Source organism: Xyrauchen texanus, chromosome 48 (assembly GCF_025860055.1).
Source record: "Xyrauchen texanus isolate HMW12.3.18 chromosome 48, RBS_HiC_50CHRs, whole genome shotgun sequence".
NCBI lineage: Eukaryota > Metazoa > Chordata > Actinopteri > Cypriniformes > Catostomidae > Xyrauchen > Xyrauchen texanus.
The window spans coordinates 7741336-7754065 of NC_068323.1; the positions used below are offsets into that span (position 1 = coordinate 7741336).

The following is a 12730-nucleotide window of genomic DNA, read 5'->3' on the forward strand; positions in this document are numbered from 1 at the left end:
GTCCACAGTCTTTTTAAAGTTAACGCTATTAATTTTACATTCTTGTGAAAACATAGTTGCCACTTAGTGCAGTAGATGTGTTGTTAGAGTTGTTAAAAAAACACCATTTAACTCAATTAAACAGTTTTTTGCAAAAGTATTGGACATGTCCAAATGACAAACACCCATAAAACTAAAGTAAATATACATTTTCAGTACTTAGACACCATAAATGTATTGCACATTAAATAAAATATAAATATTACGCATTAAAGTAACAAGCCATGACTTGAGCAATGAGGAAATAATCTGGCCCAGTGGTTCACTTATGACTGAGCACCAGTGATCAAACTGAGCATGCTCAGTAACATCTCATTTCTATTTCCACAACCAAGACTGACACTGAAGTCCCCTCAGTCGGAAATGTTTAATCGCCTTAAAGTTGACTTTATAATTTTTCTTTTGTGACTTTTTCTTCATTAGAGTTCAGATAACCATTAAACTAGAGCTAGAGACCTCTTTCACTGTTATATGATTGGTGAAAAAGACTGAGAACAATGCTTTCAACAGTGTTTCATTAAAGCTTCCCCTTTTGGTCACACGCTCAATGAAACTACAATGATGGAGGTAAGAAGGTCACACTCTGTTTACTGTCTTATTATTGGTGCTGACTGATTCTCTGAGTCACTGCATATTAACCATTGCATAGTAAAGAGACACAAGCGTATTTTAGGGTCATTTTTAATTTCTTTTTAGAATAATTTATTGGTCATGTGATGTGATTCTGTTTTTCTCAGTTAAAGTGTGGTAAAAGCTGTACTGGTTTCACCGGATGTGGTTTGAAAGCGTGAGATGGGGAAAGACAGACATGAAACCACTGAAAGAACAGAGATCTCATGAACTGCATCTGTTTGTTAGACAAATGTTTTAATAGAGATCACAGCACTATTAAAATACGAATATCGTTTGATTTGAATAACATGTTTTACAGAGTGCTTAAATAGGTCATATTATGGGGAATCACAGTGTCCTTGATCTTTAGAGACACATTGTACTGTGAGAACAAGAAGAGTAAAATGTGGTCAAGTCTCTCAACGCTCGTGTCTGTGTGTAGCACCTACAGATCTGCAGATCTTTTTTGAGAAATCCCCGTGACTGATCCTTTTTTTGGCACAATTAAGCACAGATTATTTTATGAATCACTCACATTGTAATGTAGCCTTTACAAAAAGCCTGTTTTTAAAGGATTGGGCAGTTAATAATGACATTTAACTCGACAACAAACCCACAGCTTGAACAAAGCTCTCTTGAGCGTTTCACACGAGAAAGGGGCGTTCCTTAAATGCACAGCAGACAAAAAATTACTTTAACTCTGAACTCCAGAGAGAAGGTGAAAATGGCCATGAAAACGAAATATTGTTTTTGGTGTGAAAAACTTGATTAACTTTATTAATGGGAGAAAAAAATTAGAAAATGCATAATTACCTGTGATACTTTTGTGCTTGTTTTAATAAATAGCCATTAAATTTAGTCACAATCAAGATATTTGAAATAAACGTGAAACTTCTGAAAGAAAAAGAGGATGTTAAAACGATAATGTAAAGAATAATTTGCTATTTTCAGCCAGTAGGAAGTAATTGAGCCCTTCCTGTGTCCTAGACAATAACACCATTAGAAAGATTGCAGCGTCTAGTCGGTCTGGCTGGAGAGCATCAGTGCGATATCTGATACGATCCAAATAAAACATTCAAGAGTTTCAGAAAGCTAATGTGTTTCGGGAAGAGACAAAATAGATTCGAGAAGGTGTGGAAGTGGAAACAGGTCAAATATAAAGTCAGTTATTTATATATATGTGTTCATTAAATTGTGCTCTAAAATAAAAGAGGCAGCATTGAGCCAAAGAGGCAACCACATGATATTATCCTGTTTTTAAATGCAATACAAGATAAAAATAACTGCTGACACAGTTGATAGCTGCAATGTGATCATGAAATCAGCATTAAAAGCTCTGTATCAGGACACACCAGCAGAAAAATACACAACTCAGCACAAATATATGAAGATATAGCAGTATGTCGTAAAATGATGCCACGAGCCCGCAACTTGAGAATTAAGAAAACAGTCTAGAGATCAACATCACAAACTTCATTTACTGTAAAGAATTATGGCTTGGATTTGCAATGAACAAAATATGGTGCCAGTTACTGACAATAAGAAGCTTTTGTCTGATGTTAATCCAACAATAACTTGATAAAAACACAGATAGCAATGTGATTTCATTCTTGTGACTCTTGAAATCGACAGTAAAGCATCAGTGAGGTCATCAGTCTCATTCACTATACGGCCCTGTGTACTGGATTTAGACACCAGAACATCACACCATAACTCTGTGTTCTTGCTGAACATTTCATTTAAAATGGGCAATAATGGAGAGTTTATCCAACTTTTGGTTGCACTCATCTCTCCAGGCAATCCACTAAATGTTGGATCATGGCTGCAGGGATTTGCTCTGTTCAAAAAAAGATCAACAGTTTTTATAAGCATGATTTCAATATTGAAAACAGTCTTTTGAAAAAAGTCAAATTGACTCAATAACAAATGCAAGTATTAAATCATCCAGTCAAATTCCCATTGATGATGCAATGCACTCATCTCTGAAGTTGCATTAAGCAAACCTGCTAATTTCCCATACCAATGAACTTATTTTAGAAACAAATGAGATGCCTCATGCACTGTGACACACTACCAGCTCAGTTTCAGTGTCAGAATGTGGTTTGGTTTATTTAGGTTAGTATATGTATGAACCGTGTGCTAAATCTATGTGGTTTTCTTTTACCTACATACAGAGTAGATGTAGGAGAATGGGACTATTATTGGTCATCTGAGGTATGCGTGCAAGTAAATGTGCAGATGAACATATGGTGTATGTGGGTGTAAGAGCTCACATGAACCCTTCTTACCTCAACACCAGAGTAAACAACTTTACTGGAAACTAAAGTCAGAGCTCAAGAACCAAATAAGGCTGTTTTAACTCCGCCCACTATTGCTCAGACAGTTTACTGTTAATACAAATAGTTTATTATTTCAATTTTCATCTAGTTTTTGGACTTAGTGTGGACAAGATGCTATTTGTTGCTATTTACTCTTGATGCAAACAATATCCATCACTATTTTCCAGTGATGGATGAAGTACACAAATCCTGTACTTTGATACTCTGATGAAATGTTTATTACAGTAAAAGTTCCCCTTGAAATATCTACTTGGGAAAAACATACTTAATGTTACAGGTACTGATCTATTAGGACTATCTATTGGGAGGGATTTAATCTATTTTTCATCAAAAGTCAGAGCTACAATATGACACAGAGTTCATAAAAGTCCCCACTGAAGATTAGATGAGGTTAGTGGCTCTTCTTAGTATTGAATTCCCATGAGTGAACTGAGAGTACAAAGAACAAAGTCTTTTTTTATCCCAGGGTTGGCATGCAAAACCAGAAGATGTAAAGTCAATGCCATTCTTTGTGCAAAAATATTGGTGTCTTGGAGGCTTTAAGAACGTGAGAAATTCACAACAAAAATTGTACAATTGGAAACAGCAGTATCACACCAAAGAGAGGTAAGCCCAAATTTCCATATAATCTACTGTTTGATCCAAACACATGCTTAATATAAATCCAGGGAAATTGTAGAAGTAAATCATGATTTGAAAGATAAGAAAGACCCCAGACAGAATTAGACTCCCAATTTGGAATGTCCAATTCCCACTACTTAGTAGGTCCTCATGGTGGCGCCGTTGCTCACTTCAATCCGGGTGATGGAGGACAAGCCTCAGTTGCCTCCTCTTCTGAGACCGTCAATCCGCGCATCTTATCACGTGGCTCGTTGTGCATGACATGGTGGAGACTTCCAGCATGTGGAGGCTCATGCTACGATCCACACACAACTCACCACACGCCCCATTGAGAGCGAGAACCACTAATCGCAACCACGAGGAGGTTACCCCATGTGACTCTACCCTCCCTAGTAACCGGGCCAATTTGGTTGTTTAAGAGACCTGGCTGGAGTCACTCAGCACTCCCTGGATTCAAACTCCCGACTCCAGGGGTGATTGTCAGCGTCAATACTCGCTGAGATACCCAGGCCCCAGAATTAGACTCTTAACATTGGCCTCCACCTAATTAACTATATATAAACATTAAAACAGAACAAATAAATCATCTGTTGGGTTTTTCCAGACATTTGTAATTACAGTAATTTACAGGTGTTGTTAAATGAAGACAGACTAACTTCCTCTCCTGCAACAGATATCCAACCCACAAACAAAAACAAATTTCCTACTTTCCATAAACAAACCGTCTCTTATTGGACAATGGAATTGGGGTTTCATACAGCGGCCGAACATGACTCACAATGAACTGATAATTTCCCTGCTGAATAGACGAGCATTGTTGCTCACCAGCTAATCTTGTGTTTTAGTTGCTGATCCTTCAGCAAAGGATGCTGGTGTGATGGTGACCCTCCCAGGATTTCAATCTAGCTTAACCAGCATCATCACTGTACTGTATAAATGTGGAGCAGGTGCATCATCAGCTCAATATGGCTGTTAATTATAGTTGCTAGGGGCGACACTGTTTGGCATCTTGCCATATTGTTTTTCAGGAAATGGTGGCCTATCAGAACCCAAAGTGTCAAAACATCTCTAGAAGGTGTGAACTGAGTAGAAACATAGACAGACATGTATGAATTTCTTTCTTTCTTTAGTGAAACACAAAGGAGATGTTAGGCAGGATGTTAACCTCAGTCACAATTCATTTGAACTGCATCTTTTCAATGAATATAAATGCTGACCGAGGCGGTCATTCTGCCTTTTGTGTTCCACGAAATAAAGTCATAAATGTTTGATACAACATGAGGGTGAGTAAATGATAACAGAATTTTAGATTGCACTAACTCTGTCATGACAGGTGTGAGTTATTGTCAGAGGGAGATAAAAACAGGTACAGGTGGTGATTGTTCCTCATTGTTAATGTTCTCACGGCATCTGTTGCTTTCCGATGATGAGAGACGTTGAAAAAGGAAGTGAAAGTCTGACTATAATCTGCTGTATAAAATGCATTATAAGAATTGTCTTAAGAATGATTTATTTATTTAATGCAGTGGGGCATTGGTGGATGAGTTGTTGCTTGATATAAAGCTTCTGTATTAAGACACTCTTTACTGTTTTTATTTATAAAAGTGAGTAGATAGGATATTTAAAGATTTGAATGTGCTATTATTTGTTATTTATTTATTAGAATTAGAAGCACTCGCGTGTGACATCATATCCTGGTCCGTTGCGCTTTCTTAATTTATTTGCATGCTCATAGTCCAGTAACTTTTAATAGTGAATCGATTGTGTTTTATCATTCCTCATTTGTATGTTGCTTTAGATAAAAGTGTGCTAAATTATTGTATATTTTAATGTAGCTGTGTCAGTTTGTCTTTCTAAGAGTTCATCTTGTGGTCATGTCATGACTTCTCTTTCACTTTCAGGTATTTCAGGTCCATATACATCTTATTCATCTCAGATTACATCTTATCTCATGCGGATGTGGGCACAATATACCAACGATTCATGAAAATATGATGTTAGATTTTAACAGCCGCGGCCTGTGCGTTTACAGTCTAGGCCTTCAGTGTGAATCATGATATTAAGAAAACACAGTTTCACAATGAATAAGACTCTGTACATTACATATCATACATATCATACATTATGTGGCAGTCAACTAATAATACCAATTGACATCTAAGGAGGTCTAATACCAAGAAAAAGCTCTCTAATAATATTTAATATTATGAGAAACTGAACACATTACACATCAAAATAACAAAGATCAGTATGTTACACTGTATCACATGACCTCATCATGTTGTATGGATGATTCAGTAAAGGTGTTCAATTATCAGTTTAATGGGCTAATGTAACAATTATTTCCTATGGATTGTTCTCAAACGTCAAACACAATATCCAACACCAATATAAGCTTCAACAACATTAAAGTAGTTCTCTAGCTAACGTTAGCATTCTTCTTCTTCTTTGGATTTATTGGCGGTTGGCAAAGCAGCTCAGGTGCAGTTCCGCCACCTACTGGGATGGAGTATGAGGCATTGATGAAGGAGGAAATAAAAAGAGAGGGGTAAGAACGCCTACATAAAATGTAATTTTTTAATCTGAATATAATTTTCCCCAAAGACTGTAGACTTTAGGTAAACTAATACAGCCTTAGTCACTTTTGAATTGTTATTCAATAAGTTATGTAATGTTAAACTATTTATCCCTTTGGATATGGCTTTAACTTCTTCTCCGAGCAGAATTTTTTCTTTGTAATAACTTATGCATTCAAATACAACATGTTCAACAGTTTCTGGTAATCCACAATTATTGCACAATCCATTGTTTGCTTTCCTATCTTAAATAGTAACTGGTTCAATGCAGTGTGTCCGATACAGAGTCATGAAATTACTGTCATCCCTTCTTTTGCTACAAACTACTCTCTCATTTCCTACATCTTTTTTCATTCCATATAGATGTCTTCCCTTTCTCTCCTGGGTCCACATTTCTTCCCACATCATCTCTTTAATTCAATGGTGCATTAATATCTATTTTTGGATACTTTAATGCCAGTTTAGCCATTTCATCTGCTAGTTCATTACCTTTTACCCCATGTGTGCCGGCAGCCACAGAAAGAATGTTTTTATCCCTTTTTGTTGTATTCTAAACAATGTCTGAAGGTTTTCAAAAATAATTTCATGTCTAGAATTAGATTTCCCATTCATTAAGCTGGTAAGGCCAGAAAGAGAGTCAGAACCGATCACCACATTTAGTGGCTGAACCTCTTCCACCCACTGAAGGGCCAACAGTTTTGCTGTCATTTCCGTTGAGTAAACAAATAAATTATTAGATGTTCTTTTCCCTATTTTATAGTCAAACTGAGGAATAACTACCACTGCTGCTGTTTGTCCAGACTCTGGATCCTTTGAACCGTCAGTATAGATTGTATACAATAATAATACTCTTAAACTATATATTGCCTCACTACCATGTCCTTAGAAACCCATCTTTGTTTGTCGTTTATTTTTTCCAACAACTGTAAATCAACTGATGGCATTGGAAACATCCAGTGAGGTAATACTGGCAGTGCCACTGTTGGGCTTACTTCAACATTCGGTGAGCCTCATTATTTGCGTTCCAGCTGAAAATCACCAACTGTGAATACTCATGTTCCCAACACTTGTCCAGAACTTTCTTTACAGGATGACTTTAACTATGTGCTTTTATTGATATCCAATAAACCATTTTCAATTGTAACCAGCGAATTTCCAAATGCATTTCTCCCACTTCCACTTGAAGAGCAGCTGCTGGTGAAGATCTGAATGCACCACAACAAATTCTTAATGCCTGGGATTGGATAACTTCTACCTTTTTTCAAATATGCAGAAGCTGAACTATATATACAAATGTTATAATCTATAGTGGATCTTATTAAGACACTTTATATTCTCCTTAGGGAAGGGCGACTAGCCCCCGAATCTGTCCCAGCCAAGCTTCATAATACATTTATTCCCTTCTTATATTTGAGTGTTAGCATCGCTCTTCTTCATGTACTTTAAGTAACGATACGACAGTGGTGTTAGTCGCTATACTGCCATCTTTTGCTGTGGATCAGCATGATCGTCTCTGCTGCCCCCGTCAGCTTTGGAATATCAATTGCATCTGGAAAATGTCCAAGTTTGAGGTCATTTCTAAAGTTATTTTTACTCTTATAATATAATTGTTTTGCCCAAAAACAAATGTCAGAAATCAAGTGAACCTGCTTCTGCTGTTAGGAACAGATTATTACTGTTCCTCATATCAATAATCTTTGGAGACTGTCTACGTTTCACGTTATTTCTAAAGACCGTTCTGTCACCATGACAAATTCCTTGTGTGTCTTTACGCATTCTTGGCAATAAAGTTCTTTCTGATTCTTTTCGCTGTTCGTGTCACCAAACAACAATGTTCTAAGCATAACCAAGTGTATCTACACAATTGGCTCCAAACTACTGAATGCACCTTTAATAGTAAACCTATTTAAACATTTAGTGAATAAACAGCTTCACCAAACTATTGAAAACTACAGAAACCTTCAACCAACCCATAAGCCTAAACCTGACCCAAACCTTAACCCTACCACTAAATCTAACCTTAGCCAAACTAAACTTAGTAGCAGCGATTGAGACTCTCGCGAGACTTGGATTGGCACTCCCAGTGGATTGTATAATGTTTGGCGGTTCCACACAGTTTGAGCGGCAGATGGGGGCGCAGGACGCTAAGCACTCTTAATGCATTTTGTTTTAAGTGTGCAGTTTCTAATTTGGCTAAAATGGACACATCTCCAGTCGAAGTTTAATCGGTTTCAGAAATGAAACCGCTGATCAAATATTTGTGAATTTTTTGGATGTTAATAAACACGCGCACGCAAGAAAACAAGAGTTTCATGATGAAGATGAATTGTGGCGAACTGTTCTGGATATGATTCATATATTTGTTTTCTTCGATCTGTTCCTGTGTTTCGCGAAAGGTGAGAAATTTCTATTTTCAATAAATAAGGCAAACAAACAAAGTTTATTACACAAAGACCTTTAAAACAACTAAAAGATTACTTTCAGACTATTATTTTGCATTTGAACTGTTGATCGAGAATAAACTCTAGAACTGCAGGATTATCAATATTTGTGACCGCTGAGGAGACATTGAACACATGTTGGGACACATTTACCAGCCGGACGGGTCATTTAGCACAAACTCGTATTGGAAAGCTCACATGGGTTAATAAAAAGGTTTAATTAAAAATATATACAATTTAAAGGCTAATTAATAGGAACACAAGTAAAAATAAGAGAAACGTGACATGAAAAATTAAATCAAAACTCGGAGAATGAAAATCATCTGTATTTTCTTGTTAATTCTCGATAAAGAAAATACTAAAACACAATCCGATTCTCAAGACTTTCACATTTTCTTTCCCATTCTCCTTTCTCAAAACTAAAATCAATCTCGACTCATCGACTCTTCCAGAAGTCCCCAGCAGGGGCGATAAAGACAAAGGAAATGTAAAACTGACCTGCTGGTTTCAGTTTCAATCTCAGTGTTGGGCCGGTGGGACACTGATCATGAGCACCTGCTGGTAGATGCTGGAACTACATCATCCGATCACAAAAACATGTTTCTCCGGACAGACATTCAGAAGTTGCCGTGTTTTATGCCGGAATAAAACAAATGTCCAAGAACAATTTAAATGTAAATGATTTAATTACATCTCACATCTTCATCCGGTGACGGATTGTTTTTGAATGTCCCTTAAAGAGCATGAAATTGCTTTTAAATCACTCACGGTTAGGTAAGGGCAGGGGTGCCCACACTTTTTTGTGTGATGATCTACTTTTAAATGACCAACTCAATAAGATCTACCAACTAAAAAAACACAGTTTCATTTAAAATAAGAAAATGCTTGTGGGACTACTGCATGTATCCCTACATGGAATTCATCTTCTAATTAATACAAAAATATATAATAATGTTCAATGTTGATATCATTCAGTTTTAAAATGAAACCCAAAACACCTACAGCATAATAGATTACAATAGCCAGCGCATTTACCTCATTCTGATGACGAGTAAATATTGACCAATATAAGCTTCAACAACATTAAAGTACTTCTCTAGCTAACGTTAGCATTCTTCTTCTTCTTCTTCTTCTTTGGATTTATTGGCGGTTGGCAAAGCAGCACAGGTGCAGTTACGCCACCTACTGGGATGGAGTATGAGGCATTGATGAAGGAGGAAATAAAAAGATGGAAAAGAGAGAGGTAAGAACGCCTACATAAAATGTAATTTATTAATCTGAATATCATTTTTTCTAAAGCCTTTAGACTTTAGGTAAACTAATACAGCCTTAGTCACTTTTGAATTGTTATTCAATTAGTTCTGTAATGTTAAACTATTTATGGATATGGCTTTAACATCTTCTCCGAGCAGAGATCTTTCTTTGTAATAATTTATGCATTCAAATAGAGTATGTTCAACAGTTTCTGGTAATCCACAATTATTGCACAATCCATTGTTTGCTTTCCTATCTTAAATAGTAACTGGTTCAATGCAGTGTGTCCGATACAGAGTCATGCAATTACTGTTACTTTTGCTACAAACTACTCTCTCATTTCCTACATCTTTTTTCTTTCCATATAGATGTCTTCCCTTTGTCTCCTGGGTCCACATTTCTTCCCACATCTTCTCTTTAATTAATCCTTTAATTTCGCTTTACTCAGTGGTGCATTAATATCTATTTTTGGATACTTTAATGCCAGTTTAGCCATTTCATCTGCTAGTTCATTACCTTTTACCCCACGTGTGCCGGCAGCCACAGAAAGAATGTTTATCCCTTTTTGTTGTATTCTAAACAATGTCTGAATGTTTTCAAAAATAATTTCATGTCTAGAATTAGATTTCCCATTCATTAAGCTGTTAAGGCCAGAAAGAGGGTCAGAACAGATCACCACATTTAGTGGCTGAACCTCTTCCACCCACTGAAGAGCCAACAGTTTTGCTGTCATTTCCGATGAGTAAACAGATCAATGATTAGATGTTATTTTCCCTATTTTATAGTCAAACTGAGGAATAACTACCACTGCTGCTGTTTGTCCAGACTCTGGATCCTTTGAACCAACAGTATAGATTTGTATACAATAATAATACCCTTAAACTATACACTCACCTAAAGGATTATTAGGAGCACCTGTTCAATTTCTCATTAATGCAATTATCTAATCAACCAATCACATGGCAGTTGCTTCAATGCATTTAGGGGTGTGGTCCTGGTCAAGACAATCTCCTGAACTCCAAACTGAATGTCAGAATGGGAAAGAAAGGTGATTTAAGCAATTTTGAGCGTGGCATGGTTGTTGGTGCCAGACGGGTCGGTCTGAGTATTTCACAATCTGCTCAGTTACTGGGATTTTCACGCACAACCATTTCTAGGGTTTACAAAGAATGGTGTGAAAAGGAAAAACATCCAGTATGCGGCAGTCCTGTGGGCTGAAAATGCCTTGTTGATGCTAGAGGTCAGAGGAGAATGGGCCGACTGATTCAAGCTGATAGAAGAGCAACTTTGCCTGAAATAACCACTGCTACAACCGAGGTATGCAGCAAAGCATTTTTGAAGCCACAACACACACAACCTTGAGGCGGATGGGCTACAACAGCAGAAGACCCCACCGGTACCACTCATCTCCACTACAAATAGGAAAAAGAGGCTACAATTTGCAAGAGCTCACCAAAATTGGACAGTTGAAGACTGGAAAAATGTTGCCTGGTCTGATGAGTCTCGATTTCTGTGGAGACATTCAGATGGTAGAGTCAGAATTTGGCGTAAAGAGAATGAGAACATGAATCCATCATGCCTTGTTACCACTGTGCAGGCTGGTGGTGGTGGTGTAATGGTGTGGGGGATGTTTTCTTGGCACACTTTAGGCCCCTTAGTGCCAATTGGGCATCGTTTAAATGCCACGGCCTACCTGAGCATTGTTTCTGACCATGTCCATCCCTTTATGGCCACCATGTACCCATCCTCTGATGGCTACTTCCAGCAGGATAATGCACCATGTCACAAAGCTCGAATCATTTCAAATTGGTTTCTTGAACATGACAATGAGTTCACTGTACTAAAATGGCCCCCACAGTCACCAGATCTCAACCCAATAGAGCATCTTTGGGATGTGGTGGAACGGGAGCTTCGTGCCCTGGATGTGCATCCCACAAATCTCCATCAACTGCAAGATGCTATCCTATCAATATGGGCCAACATTTCTAAAGAATGCTTTCAGCACCTTGTTGAATCAATGCCACGTAGAATTAAGGCAGTTCTGAAGGCGAAAGGGGGTCAAACACAGTATTGGTATGGTGTTCCTAATAATCCTTTAGGTGAGTGTATATTGCCTCACTACCATGTCCTTAGAAACCCATCTTTGTTTGTCGTTTATTTTTTCCAGCAACTGTAAATCGAGTGATGCCATTGGAAACATCCAGTGAGGTAACACTGGCAGTGCCACTGTTGGGCTTACTTCAACATTCGGTGAGCCTCATTATTTGCATTCCAGCTGAAAATCACCAACTGGGAATACTCATGTTCCCAACAGTTGTCCAGAACTTTCTTTACAGGATGACTTTAACTATGTGCTTTTATTGATATCCAATAAACCATTTTCAATTGTAACCAGCGAATTTCCAAATGCATTTCTCCCACTTCCACATGAAGAGCAGCTGCTGGTGAAGATCTGAATGCACCACAACAAATTCTTAATGCCTGGGATTGGATAACTTCTTCCTTCTTTCAAAGATGCAGAAGCTGAACTATATATACAAATGTTATAATCTATAGTGGATCTTATTAAGACACTATATACTCTCCTTAGAGAAGGGTGACGAGCCCCCCAATCTGTCCCAGCCAAGCTTCATAATACATTTATTCCCTTCTTATATTTGAGTGTTAGCATCGCTCTTCTTCATGTACTTTAAGTAACGATACGACAGTGGTGTTAGTCGCTATACTGCCATCTTTTGCTGTGGATCAGCATGATCGTCTCTGCTGCCCCCGTCAGCTTTGGAATGTCATTTGCATCTGGAAAATGTCAGAGTTTGAGGTAATTTCTAAAGTTATTTTTACTCTTATA

The 12730-nt window shown here is 37.5% G+C and overlaps 1 protein-coding gene across 2 annotated transcripts in view; it reads left to right on the forward strand.

Annotated features, from left to right (window-relative positions):
- The first annotated feature begins 6087 nt into the window (after positions 1-6087).
- Positions 6088-12730, forward strand: part of LOC127639579 (hepatocyte cell adhesion molecule-like) — a 29588-nt gene continuing 22945 nt past the window's right edge. The window contains exons 1-3 of one of the 2 annotated variants that reach the window (XM_052121662.1): positions 6088-6159; positions 9791-9871; positions 12050-12132. The gene's annotated coding sequence lies outside the window, so the exon portion shown is untranslated. Of the gene's footprint in view, positions 6160-8566; positions 8584-9790; positions 9872-12049; positions 12133-12730 lie in introns of those variants that run through there. The other variant, XM_052121661.1, reaches the window with a different exon arrangement.